The sequence below is a fragment of the Aulonocara sp. 'chitande type north' Nkhata Bay genome, linkage group LG3 (assembly GCF_057382095.1).
Source record: "Aulonocara sp. 'chitande type north' Nkhata Bay isolate Kocher_YH1m ecotype deep benthic linkage group LG3, A_spYH_male_GT1.1, whole genome shotgun sequence".
Taxonomy (NCBI): Eukaryota; Metazoa; Chordata; class Actinopteri; order Cichliformes; family Cichlidae; genus Aulonocara; species Aulonocara sp. 'chitande type north' Nkhata Bay.
Window position 1 is genome coordinate 70,360,343 of NC_141346.1, and position 13,171 is coordinate 70,373,513.

The window sequence follows — 13,171 nt, forward strand, 5'->3', positions numbered from 1 at the left end:
CTCCTTTTTCTTGCGCCGCTGCGGCCAGAGTTCACAACATTACATATTTTTGTATCTATAAACAGGAAGCTGACACTCTCCAGACTTTATCAAAGGTGTGAGCGTCACAGCAGAGGCCTTTGTGTCAACGTAGCTGAAGACAAAACACAGAAACACATGAAGGAGATTTTCCTGGCCTGGATTTTATACAAATATTCTGCAGTACATCAAAAATGAAAGAAAACCATTAGTCAACATATGAACATCACCTCTGAAGTTACAGAGCTTTGATTGGAGACACAGCTGAGCGTTTTGCATTTTGCATAATTAATTACATAATTAATTATGTAACCATAATTAAATGGTTACATCATCTTTAAAGTCCCCAGAGATCAGGAAAAGGGCCTGAGGGTGCTGTGTTTGGAGTCTGCTGGTTACAGTGTGCAGGACCTCACAGGCTGCTGCAGCGTTAGCAGAGGGCGGGACATACACAGCTATCATAATCACGTGTGTAAACTCTCGTGGTAGATAGTACGGTCTCATGCTAACCGCTAGCAGCTCAATGTCCTTACAGCATAGCGTCTCTTTGATAGAGAAATGCCCAGAGTTACACCATCTATCGTTCACAAACACAGCCAGACCCCCTCCTCCCTTCTTACCACTCTCCGCTGTTCTGTCATAAGAGGCTCAGCAGCTAAAGCAGCACACCTGGGTCTCCCAGCCTATTAAAAGCAGCCCTTTGCTTCACCTGCTTCACTAAACATTATTATTTTAAGCAGAGTGGTGTGATTTATGTAGGCATTGCTGTGTGACAGGATGACTTTTCTTGCACACCCACCAAATGAGGGCGCACATGCTTCCACGCCCACTGGTGACTGCACACATCCTTTCAAGGAAGCATTTCATTCATCCCTAACAAATGGAACAAAACACTGTGCAGCGTGTTCAGGTTTGAACGTGGCCCTGGCCTCTCTCTGCATCCACCTGGCACATGCAACACACATCCACTCCCTGCTGAACTGCTTGTATTTGATGTGTTGAAGTTTTGGTAAAGTTTGAATAAATTCCACTTTATTTATAGGAACATTTCATCTGTGGACTCCTGCTTCCCCTCTCCTTGAGCCAGTTTGTGACGGGAACATGACATAAGAAAAGTAATTTATCCCTTTTTGATTCTGTGTATCTGGCGCTCATCCAGTGAGTTCACACTTGGCAGAAACAGACTGAATTTGTCTGGAGAACGTTGGCTTCAGCCAAGTTAGATAAACACACTGTGTCTCTGTCAAAACAGCAGTGTAGTTGTGGCACCCCTGTGAGGGAATGACCACATGAATATTATTTTGTGTAAAACACTCATGTAACGGGACATTTTTCATTGCTATATGTATTTATTTTCAGTTTCTTTAAGAGGATAGAAAATCCATGTAACAGGGATTCATTTTATGTTAGAAAGCAGTGAGGGCGGAACTTTGGTGCTTGCTCCGGGGTTTCGGGGAGCAGTAAGTGGAGCCCACCTTCCGCTGCTTCCTCAGACACGTTCTGGAGGAAAGCAGAGACGCATCGTGTCTTCCTTACTCTGCTCTTCACCTGCTTTTACAGGTCGGTACACGGTGCTCGCACCGAAAATGTTGTTTATTGTCACCATGGTTACCCACGTTAATGTGAATGGGAGAGTTAAGGCGGTCCGCCAAAGTTATTTATATGTAAACACGGGAGAAAACCAGAGGAGTGTCCCGCGCGACCGCACCGCGAGCCCGCTCGTTAGGTGGAGCGCTCGTGAAGCAGAGTCAGTGCGCTCCTATGCTCTGTGCAAACGTGTTGTAATGCTCCAATCAAATCAGTTCTGTGAGATGTGAATGTTAATAGTTCTGTTAAAGTGACTGAGTAGATTAGCTAGTGTAACACAAGCACTCTGAGCAACTCTGTGTAGCTAACAGAGGCATTCATGGGTTGATTCAACAAGCTGTGTTTCATGATGCACTAAATAGTGATTTTGCCAGTAAATTACTGGAGGGAACAAATGTAATGTATTTACCAATGCTGTTATTGAATAGAACTGTTTAGCCAGTAAGACACTGCAGAAGACAATGTGATGTGTTTATTGATATGATAAAAGGATGTAGCTGTTATGGAAAGAAGTGTGAACTTGAGAAACTGAACCAGTTAAAAAGAGTATATTTCACTGATGTTGTGAAATAAGTAAATGTAATTGATGTGAATGAGGAACCAGCTGAACAGTATATTGAAAGCTCATGTTTAGTGTTTTATAGCATTTATTTGTGTGAAATAAATCAGACTCAGACACGTTCTGGAGGAAAGCAGAGACGCATCGTGTCTTCCTTACTCTGCTCTTCACCTGCTTTTACAGGTAACATATTTGTCATCGAGGTCTTCATCCTTGGGACCCGTAACATAGTAACTTCTTCATTGTTATACTTCTATAGTTTTCCCATTTTGTGAGCTGTGGATGTGGAAAGTGTCTCAGTGACACATCCACATGAAAACGGTGTTACCTTCGTTCATTTGCACGTCAAATGAACAAGCTGTTTGGACTTTAACGTCACAGCTGATGCTTCGATACTCGAACTCAAGAGTTCAGCTTCCACTCAGAGGTACAAGTACACACAGCAAAGATAAACGTGTACACAAGGTGGAACCCACAAGTGCACAGCTCCAACCAGAGATGGGCAGTAATCCCATTACTTTTTTCAAGAAACGAGTAAAGTGAGGGATTACTATTGCAAAAAAGGTAATTAGATTACTGTTACTTTCCCGTAAGCACGCTGCGTTACTGCGTTACTAAAACCGCAGCTGTGTGCAGATGAACAATGGATAATCTATCGAGTGTGGAGAGAGTGTGAGCGTGCAGCGTTTAAAGCGTGGAAGCACTGACCTTACTTTGAGTTTGACTCTGTAAAAAGTGACAAAAACATTAGCATCCGCTGTTCACTGCGTGGGAAGACAACATGCTCACTCACTATGTGTTAATGGGCATGCTTATTTATAACTTTGATAAAATGTCATAAAAATAATTCCATGCCAGCTCACCATTGGTGATCAGGTAGTTTCTGTTCCAGTTCCAGTCCCATAAATCATGAAGCTTGCTGCCAGAAAAGCTTCAAATCTCCTTTGAAAGCTGTTTGTGGTCTTGATTGTGGGAGCTTCAGTTGTCTGACTCCAGCTGCCACACAGTGCTCACTGATATCATTTGCAAAAACCCCAGTGTGACAATATTTATCAGTGAAGCAGAAATCAGGAAGTGACGACTTTTCTTTGAACATTTGCTAAGGCTAAGCTGTGCTTTCTACCACAGTTGGGAATTTCCTGGTTTACAACAAATTATTGTGTCAACACCGCATAAGATTTCAAACTACAGGAAAATCACTGGAGTTATAAGAGGCAGACAACGACACACACACCACATGCATGCTGTTGCTATTTATTGTGGATTAACCTGTCAAGGGCAAGAACAAAATAATTCTGCCTCAAATACAGGAAATCATAGCTTTCCTGTATTTCCTCCATTGTTGGCATGCTGGTTAGTGCTGTTGCTCCACAGTAAGAAGGTCCTGGGCTAAATTATCCATGAATGTAAACGGCTGTGTGTTTCTATCTGATAGACTGGTGAGCTGTCCAGGGTGTACCCTGCCTGGTAACCTATCACTTCAGGGTTATTTCCCAGCCCTGCTGCAACCAGGATAGAGATAGGAGGATGGTAGTTGTTGTAGACCCATTCAATTTCAATTGAAGGATTAAAATGTTCCAGGAGCTCAACTTACTCCATCTGAACATGTTTCAATCGTGTTTTATGAACACAACATGCAGGTTTACTGAATATGAAAAGGTTGTGTTGATTTAACTCAGTTGTTTAAGTTTCTGCCAAAGCAAAACCTTTGTGTGCAACCAGTGTCCACTATTGGATCAACTAAATCCAACATGTTTTTGTCAGTGCAAAAAGGAGTTACGGTGCCTGTATTCCTGCACAATATTGTCCCGGGAGGGAGGAAAACTTTCTGGTGAAGTTTTGGTTGATTTTTGGGTTTTGCTTGACACTAGGTTGATTTTATCAGTGAGGTTTGGATTGTTTTCTTTCTCTAAGAGAGAGAAAGATGGTTTTATGCTTGGACATGTTTGCAATGGGCCCCAGTATTTGTTACTTTATTAGTATTTTATTGGTTGCGTTTGTTTGTGCTTTTGTTACAGTGCACTGAGATAAGAACATCTGAGAGGTGTGATCCACCGGTGGTGATATTTTGGTATTTTGTGAGTTCCCGATTTAACAAATCAGCTCTTTAATCCAGACCTGAGAGGTTGAACTTTAAAGCGCTATAAAATATTCTTACTGGAAACAGTGGCAAAGTGTTTTTCTCCATGATTATAATGGGCTTGGGAGAAATTCACTTATATGTGACATTGATCACATGAGAAGTCCTGAGCCTAAAAGGATTGCAGCGAGTCAATCCAGTCCAAAAACAAGGAGCTGTTTTCCTTTAAAATGATGACGTCATCTTGCTGGTGATGGAGGCTCGAATAGGTTGCGTGTCAGACTCCATTATCAGCAATATCTGGTATGAATGTGTGTGGATGTATGCATGTGACTGGACTGTGATGGACTGACGACTAAAAGTTTAACTGACTTGATACTGAGACAAAAACGGTGCCGACTTTAGGATTAGTGAATGTCCACAACAATTCACCCAGCCTGTAGAAGAAGGGTGGAGGTTTTGTCTTGCTTTGGTGTTGCAGGAGCAGAAGGATGACAGAGACTAAAGGGGGAGGCTGTAGCTTCACATGAGTGTGAGCTGCAGACTGAACCCTTTGGTTGCTAATGTTGAGTCACTGATGTTTGCATTAAGAAAATTGTGTTTTATTAGCTGTGTTTTAATTAAGGTATCACATTATATTGTTGGGAATGTTAAATGCTAAAGTGAAGAAAAGCTTTGATTTCACTCATGACTGAACATGTTATTATTAACCATAGCAGGCCACTGTAAAGAGTCAATTAACTGTTATAGAGGAAAAAAGGCCAAAAACTCTGTTAATACCTATGAATAACAGGCAATGATAGACTTGTCACATTCAAAATAGAGATATGTAATAACAAACACGGGTCCGTGTCATTTAGGTTCTCCATTGAAATAGTCAATCATTTAGAAAAGTAGAATATATATGTCTCAACGCTGTTTCTCAATAATATTAAAAACCTAAAAACTATTGTTGTGGAAAATAGAAGCCACTGTGACAGCCCTCTGACTGTGGAGGACGTTTGTAATCCTATTTCTGCACTTAAGGCCAACAAATCTCCCGGCACAGATGGTTTAACTTAGAGCTGGGCGATAAAACGATAACGATATGTATCGCGATATAACTTTTACTCGATAGAGAAATTAAGCTATCGCGATAGACCTCGCCGCTCTTGTCCTCTTAAAAAAAGAAAAAAAAAAAAAGGTCAGCCAATCCAAATTAAGTAGCGCAGAGCCGAACCAATCACAGCCGCAGCGTCACGTCGCGTGACTTGTTACGTACAGCACAAGTGCCAAGCCACACGTGTGTTTGTTTGGGAAGCAGCCAGCGGGTAATGGAGGAAATGAGTGTGCCGACTAGAAAAATCAACCGAGCGTGACCGAAGAGAAAACAGATGATGGTTCCAATGCCGGAGAGATTGTCGAACGGAAGAGCCATAGAAGCTCCGTAGTGTGAAGGTATTTCGGCTATTTCAAGTCTGACAAAAACAGAGTAGCGTGCACTGTAAATTGTGCCGAAAGCAAGTCTGGAAATACAATAAACTGGTGCATGCGTCACACTGTGCACCACGTTATTGTTTCGGTGAAATGAATTTCTACAATACTGTTACTGTTAATTCTACTCTCTGCAGTGTTTAAATGCTTACATATACACACAGTTACTGTCCCTCCACACATACGACTCGGTTCTGCTTCTATGCCCCAGCTTTGTTTACTTTTTCCCACCGAGGCTTCTAGACTTCTGATTGACCAACATTTCTGCACGGTTAGGAATCTAGCTCCACCTGCTGCTTTGGCATGTTCATAGCAGCGTTTTCCTTCATTTCTGCCTTTATGTGTGGACGGGATTATTTTTTAAAACGAAAACGGAAAATCTCTGTTTTCAAAAATACCCGTGTACGTGTGGACGTAGCCTCAGTCTCTGACTGGAAGCGCTAATTCGTCATTCGGCTTTTGTCAGACTAAAGTAACTGTTAAAACTGTTTGAAAAGCTAAGCTATACAACAAGGAGAGATTGAGAATTTCCTTTTAGTTCTCAGTTTATTTGATATTGACAAAAGTTAGTCAGTTTTGTCTGTTCTTCTGTAAAACAAACTAAGATTTATTTTTAGAATTAATATTTTGTTTCTAAGTGGAATTGACAATTTAGTAGTCTGTTTCGTTTGTTCTATTTTGAAACTTAAACGGTTTAGCGGCTGCCTTTTGTGTAGTTTGCAATATTTGCCTTTATTTATCTGAAAAAGTCTCATGTTCCTTAAGTACATCTACCCTGTTGAACTTATTATGGGAAATAAATATTTAAATAAAAACAAGCTGCTGATTATTTCACATTTTACTTGTGAGCAACGGCACATTTAAATCTTACAAATATAGTTATTTGGCTTATATCGTGATAGATATCGTTATCGCCTGAAATGAAAAAAACATATCGTGATATGAAAAAATCTCATATCGCCCAGCTCTACAAATCAGCTCTAGTTTAACTGCAGAGTTTTATGAATCATTTTCTAATCTCCTGGCTCCGTTCTTACTGCAGCTTTTCATAGGAAGTGTAGAGAATAACATCCTCCCTCCTACTCTTACTCAGGGTCTCATAACACTTATTCCAAAGCCAAACAAAGACTTACTTCTTATTGATAATTGGAGATCCATCTGTCTGCTCAATGATGACTATGAGATTATGGCTTTAGTACTTGCTAACAGAATGAAAGAGTTCTTGGACACAATTATCGATGAGACACAATCAGGCTTTATGAGAAACAGACACCTTTCTAAGAACATGAGACTGGTTTTAGATCTACTTGATCTGATTTGGTATCTGACTATAGCTTCATTCTCTTCCTGGATTTTTAAAAGGCTTTTGATACAATTGAACATCAATTTATTTTCCAGTCTTTAGAAAAATTTGGCATTTTTCTGTAAAGCTATCAAAACCTTGTACACGAATGGCAATAGCTCAATTAAAATGATTAAGACTCCACCCCGAGATTTGACCTGTTATACAAGGAATCAGCACAGCTGATAAGGAGCTCATCATCAGCCAGCTAGCTGATGACACCACACTCTTCTTGAAGAATGCAAATCAAATCCGTCCAGCCCTTAGTGTTATTAGTGATTTCTCTGAGGCATGTTAATACTTTTAGCTATTTTATATCCATAAATCAATGGCGTGTCCAGCGGGGTGGCCTGGGGGGGCACAGGCCACCCCCCCAACCAGACTGGCCACCCCAGGTGCCACCCCAAAGGTAAAACAATAAAATTCAATCAAATATCAAATGTACGATTATGTTTTCACGGTGAAGCTCAGATATCCGAGTGTAAGTGAATGCAGCATCGGCTTTTGCGCTATGCGCATCACGTTAGCAAAGGTAGGCGAGCCAAGCACGAAGGACAACACTGCAGGAAACAATTTTTCGGTGAAAGAAAATGAGGACAGAATAAATGTCCCGGTAAGTAATATTAAGTTTGTTGAGTTTAGTAAACTTCAGTGAAATTAGAATCCCAAGGAAAAAATAACACTTAAAGAATTTTTGCAGCCGTCGAATATTTCAGACAGTATGCTACTGAGGGCAGCTAACATAAGAGTTATGAGTTATAAGATGCAGGTCGATGTGTAAAAATAAGTCAGTTGTTTGGTGGTGGCTATGGCAGGGCTTCCACAGAGGCCAGCAGGTGGATGAGGGAAGGGGAGGCAGGAGGAGAGACCCGAGGCAGCCGCCAGTCCGAGTGTCAGGTGAACTGAACTTCAGGTAAGAAGTTATGACCTGCAGTCTATCTGGGTCAGATATAAACTAAGTTTAGGTGTAGTTTATTTTTGTTGTGCTGACTTTTTACGCTCAGTTGCAATAACTCGTACTGCGTTCTAGCCAGCTTGATGGAGTTTTTATACAGCTGGGTGGGTGCTATGATGTTACTGATAGTGAACTTTATTTTATTCATGCCAACGGCTCTTTAAAAAAATGGAATGGTCCCTCATTCAGAGAAAATATTACACGTTTCGTATTGAGCTGAGAAGAGACGCAGTTTGTCCCGGACTTTAGCTAGAATGGAAAAAGACACAAAGCTGGAGTTATTCTGTCTTTACGCTGCACAGCTGCCTCTTCTTCTCTCATTCTCTCACCCTCTCTCTCCTGTTGCTACTTCAATCATGAAACTGATCAATGATCAGCTGATCGGCTTTTCTCTCTCATTTATTTATCGCCCACTTTGCTGGTCATGATGTCGGTTTGTATATGTGGTGAGAGGGAAACATGAAGATGAAACCAGGAGATGTCCTTACTGAATCATCAGAGCTGAACAGGTGATGGAGAAACAGGTTTACCTTTTAGTCACATGAATGAGTTGAAGGGAAGTTATGAACTGTTTCTGAGAGACAAACAACACCAGGATCCTTTTCTATGTAGCTGACAGCTGGTAACTGTGCAGGGGTGGATCTAGCAAATTTTTGCCAGGGGGCCAGGTAGGGCATTAACAGGGAAAGGGGGCACAAAGAAATACTTTTCTTTCTTATTCTCATTTAAAATATCTAGCTTTTATTAAATAATTATCTAAATCTTACAACCAAAATTTTTATCTGACGTAAAATGTATAGAAATCATACATATACCAACAAAACTGTACATCACTGTCACAACAGCATTTGTTTTCATTCAAAGGCTTTAATACCTGGTGGGCCGGTCTCTAGTCAAAATGCCCGATTTTCTGTCCCAGTCCAGCCCTGCAGGTTAATACTGGCAGTGTCACCATGCCAGCTGACTGTATTTCATCATCAGCCAGTGTTGTTCTTTATCAATATTACCAAAGTTTACCATAAGGAAGCAAAGAAAGTATTTACTTGCTTTCAGGTTTTATTCAAATATTAGTCTTTTCATTTGTTTCCCCACTTTTTCCCTGTTTCAAAATCAAACACCAGTTTGTGAGAAGATTATCTTCTTTTTTTAATAGGCAGAAAAAGTTTTGCATTGGCATTGGCTAATTTGTCAATTGTTTGCTACAAATGTTCGTATTTTAATATTAAAAAATGTTTTTGCCCAAAACATATGTGCACTATATGTCAGTAAAAACACTATGCAAATATTGCTGTCCTTGAATGCTGAGTAAACACTGACAAAGCACTGATTGTATCTCTTGTACTTTATCAACGCAGTATCTAAAAACTTTGCACCGGAGTGGTTAAAATCTCATTCTAATAAGAGTTAAAAGCGCATTCGGTTATTAGGTTTACAGGATTATTGAATTATGGTTAATGGTTGGTAGAATTTTTTTTAAACATTATCTGCCAATTACATCTGCCACCCTTCTCCAAATCTGTGCCCCTACCTGGCCCCCCCAACAAAAATTTTCTAGACACGCCACTGCCATAAATGTAAGTTTATTAATAAAACACCATATTTCTGCCGTTTTATAAGGATATGAATTGTACATACAATCAATTTCAGACTCAACCAACAAAAAGCCTCTCAGAACAATATTTATATTGTAACAGTTGCTATTGTAATGCAGTGTATCACCACATGACGGCGCCTCCTGTCTCACGACTGGTGTCTCCCCCTTTTTGTTCTTCTTCGCACTCCTCCTGTAATGGATGCTCCCGTGTGTACGCGGACTAGTGTGCTCTTTAGTAATGTGTGGTAGAGGTAGCACTTTTATTTTTGATATTGTAAATAAATGAGTACTTTTTGGAAAGTCAGAAGCTGTTGCTCATTCGCTATCCACCTGCACACCTCCGCGGCTGGCTTCATCTCCACTGCACGTTACAACTGGCACCCGAACTTTTTCCCCTTGGACTTCAGACGATTTTTGCATCCCGCCGAGGATTCTTCTCTTCTAGCACGTGAACTGTCTCGGAAATCCCCCCAGTTTTGCGGACGCTCGGACGTTTTCTCCCGCCATGGCCGCAGCCTCAGCTCAGGTGGGACCCGACTAATTTCTGGATACCGTGGTGTGCCGCTGCTCCGCTTGGGAGAAAGAAAAAGAGAGAAGCTGACTCCGCGACGCGAATGGACTCCGTGGATTTGTTATTTGTTGTTGGTTTCGTCTTCTAAGGATTAATTCTTCTGTGGAGAGCCTGGACATGAACATTTCTGCTGGCTTTTCATTCCCCTTTCCCTCTGCTGAGACTGACTGTAGCACATGTAAGTGATAGCTTGGCCGACTACAACCGTTGGTGCTGGTCTTCGGCTCAGTATAACGAAACGACTTAAAACTAATCTTGCATTGAGCTCTAGTGTTGCAGACATGCTATTGTAATAACATGGTTCTGATCACTCCAGTCTAATTTCAGTTGTTGGGCGAAATTTTATATGTGGTTTTTCTCAATTTAATCTTGAACGCATTTTTGCAGTTTTGTCTTTCTAGTCTGACCTAACTGACTCTTTTACTGCTATATCAATAACTGCGCTGTGCCCTGGAGCGGCTTAATTTTTTTGAAATCGCAATGGCACACTGCCCAGACGACTCTGACTCAGACATGGAACTTACCTCGTTACCTATGTGCCAGATAGTTGAAAATGTGACTCCTAGCCTTAGCCAACAAGTGGTGGAGTTAAGAACTGAGGTGAATAAGCTTAGTGATTGTTTACGTGACTCACTGAACATACAGCAGAGTTTACTAAGGCAGTGGGACCAACTCACAACGGGGAACTCTCCCCCTCCTGCAGTCCCACAGTCTCCTGTTTTCCCAATGGCCACATCGACACCTCATGTTCATGTGATGGACAAAACTGAACCCACCAACAGTACCAATCCGTTCCTGCCCAGCAACCCATTTCAACCTACAAATCCTTTCCTCCCATCTCACTCAGTTGAAGTCAGCAGCACTTCCAGAGTGATTGCGGCAGCTTTACATCACGCAAAGCTGGAGCCTCCTGTGTATGCTGGGGACGGAAAAGTGCAACCTGAGGACTGGTTAAATGCAGTTGGCACATACAAAGCCTCATTGAACCTAACTGATGGGCAATTGCTAAACGAACTGCCACACTTTCTTGCAAAAGAGCCCGGGAAATGGTTCAAGGCACTGAGCTCCCACATCACATCATGGGCTCAATTCTGTCAACTGTTTAAGACAGTTTTTCTGCCCTCCGACAACCAAGAACGCATCCTGAGAGGAATTTTGGATCGTGTTCAGGCTCAGGACGAGCCGCTCCCAACCTTTGTCGCCCACATGTTGAGTGAGTTTGACAAACTGAAGAGCCCCCCACCTGAAAAAGACAGAATTGACCTAATTAGTAAACATGCTCTCGAAAAATACAGAGTTGCCCTGTATGGCGCTAATGTCACTTCTGTAATGGACCTGCTGCTACGCGCTCATGAGCTTCACTCAGTGCTTGGACCACAAAGACCACAGCCTGCTTTATGTAGCAAAGACAACTATAAGCCTGAACCTTACTGCTTCAAATGCTCTCAGCCAGGTTTCACTACACGCACCTGCCCAAACTGTAACACCCAACCTCATTTGCCACAACGAGCCTCGAACACCGCTAGGCATGGCCCAGTCCAGCCATTGCCAGCACCTGGCCCCTCTGACCCTGGCCATGAAAAGGTGGAATTAAGCAGCACCACATCCCAGCCACAATACAGGCAGTCGGGAAACTACGGGGGGGGGGGAGGACATTTTACAGAGGCCAACCTTCCCCCAGTTACTAACGGAGCCTCACACACCCGATTCACTACAGGGTGGACACAGTCTTGGACACTTGGAAGACAATTTTTCACAAGTCCACTGGAATACCCCACTAAGAACGAAAGTGAACTTCAATGCTTCATCTGTGGAGTCTACCCTCGACACGGGTGCTTCCCTCTCGGCTGTACGAACAGATCTCATTCAAGTAAATGACTCTTACCCTAGAAACACAAGTGAGTGGAATGGTCCTGCAGTTAACCTCGCCAATAATGCTCCCTGTATCTCTGTTGGTGTTATTTGGCTCAATATTGGATTCATGAACAAGAACTCTTACCAGCGTTTTGCCATAATACCGTATTTTCACAACCATAAGGCGCAATTAAAAGTCTTAGATTTTCTTCAAAAAGTACGGCGCGCCCTATAGCGCAGTGCGCCCTTTGTGTTGTAAGGAGGACGTAGTAGAGAACACCATGAGAACGCTAAAGGGTGAAGTGTGTGCGTTGACTTTATTGCACATACCTGTATAAAAGAACAGGTATGTGCGTTATGCAGGACACCGTTGTTTTAACAACCCTGAAAATGGCAAAGAGACACGCTTACGAAGCACAGTTTAAACTGAAGGCCATCAGCTACGCGGAGGAACATGGAAATCGAGCAGCGGCGAGAGAATTTAAGATTAATGAATCGATGGTTCGCAAATGGAGGAAGCTGGAAAACAAGCTCCGACAGGTCAAGAATACGCAGCTGAGTTTCCGCGGACATAAGGCGATCATCGAGCAAAGAACGAGCGGGAGAAGCGTTTCGACGGTCACCATTCGGCTAAAAGCAGTTTCACTTTCACTTTTTATGAAACGGTGCCATTTTTCCATCCGGACCAGGACTACGGTAGCGCAGCAACTTCCAGCGGATTATAAGGAAAAGCTGGCCATCTTCCGCTCCTACTGCAGCAAACACATCGGCGACAAACACATCCAGCGATGGATGACCGATGGAGACCACAGTTTAACCAAGAGTGGAAGGCAGCACCGGGCAAGTTACGCCACAATTTGCCAATGGATTGTAGATGCTTGGGCTAACATGTCTGCTGGCACTGTTGTTCGAGCTTTCGCAAAAGCCGGCATCATTTCCGAGGAGCCGCACGGCACGGAAAGTGACTCTGACAGTGAAGAAAGTGAACCTGGCATGTTTGATGGAGATTTAGCGCAGCTGTTCGATTCAGACACAGAGGATGAGGACTTCGATGGGTTTGATTGATGATAAAAATGTGAATACCAAACTTTGTTTTGCTCCTGCTTTATTTTTAAATACGCACACTTGTATGCTTGTG

At 42.3% G+C, this 13,171-nt stretch overlaps 1 pseudogene; it reads left to right on the top strand.

Moving 5' to 3' along the window:
• Positions 1-9,903: 9,903 nt before the first annotated feature.
• LOC147336893 (uncharacterized) lies at positions 9,904-11,977 on the top strand (annotated as a pseudogene).
• Positions 11,978-13,171: the final 1,194 nt, after the last annotated feature.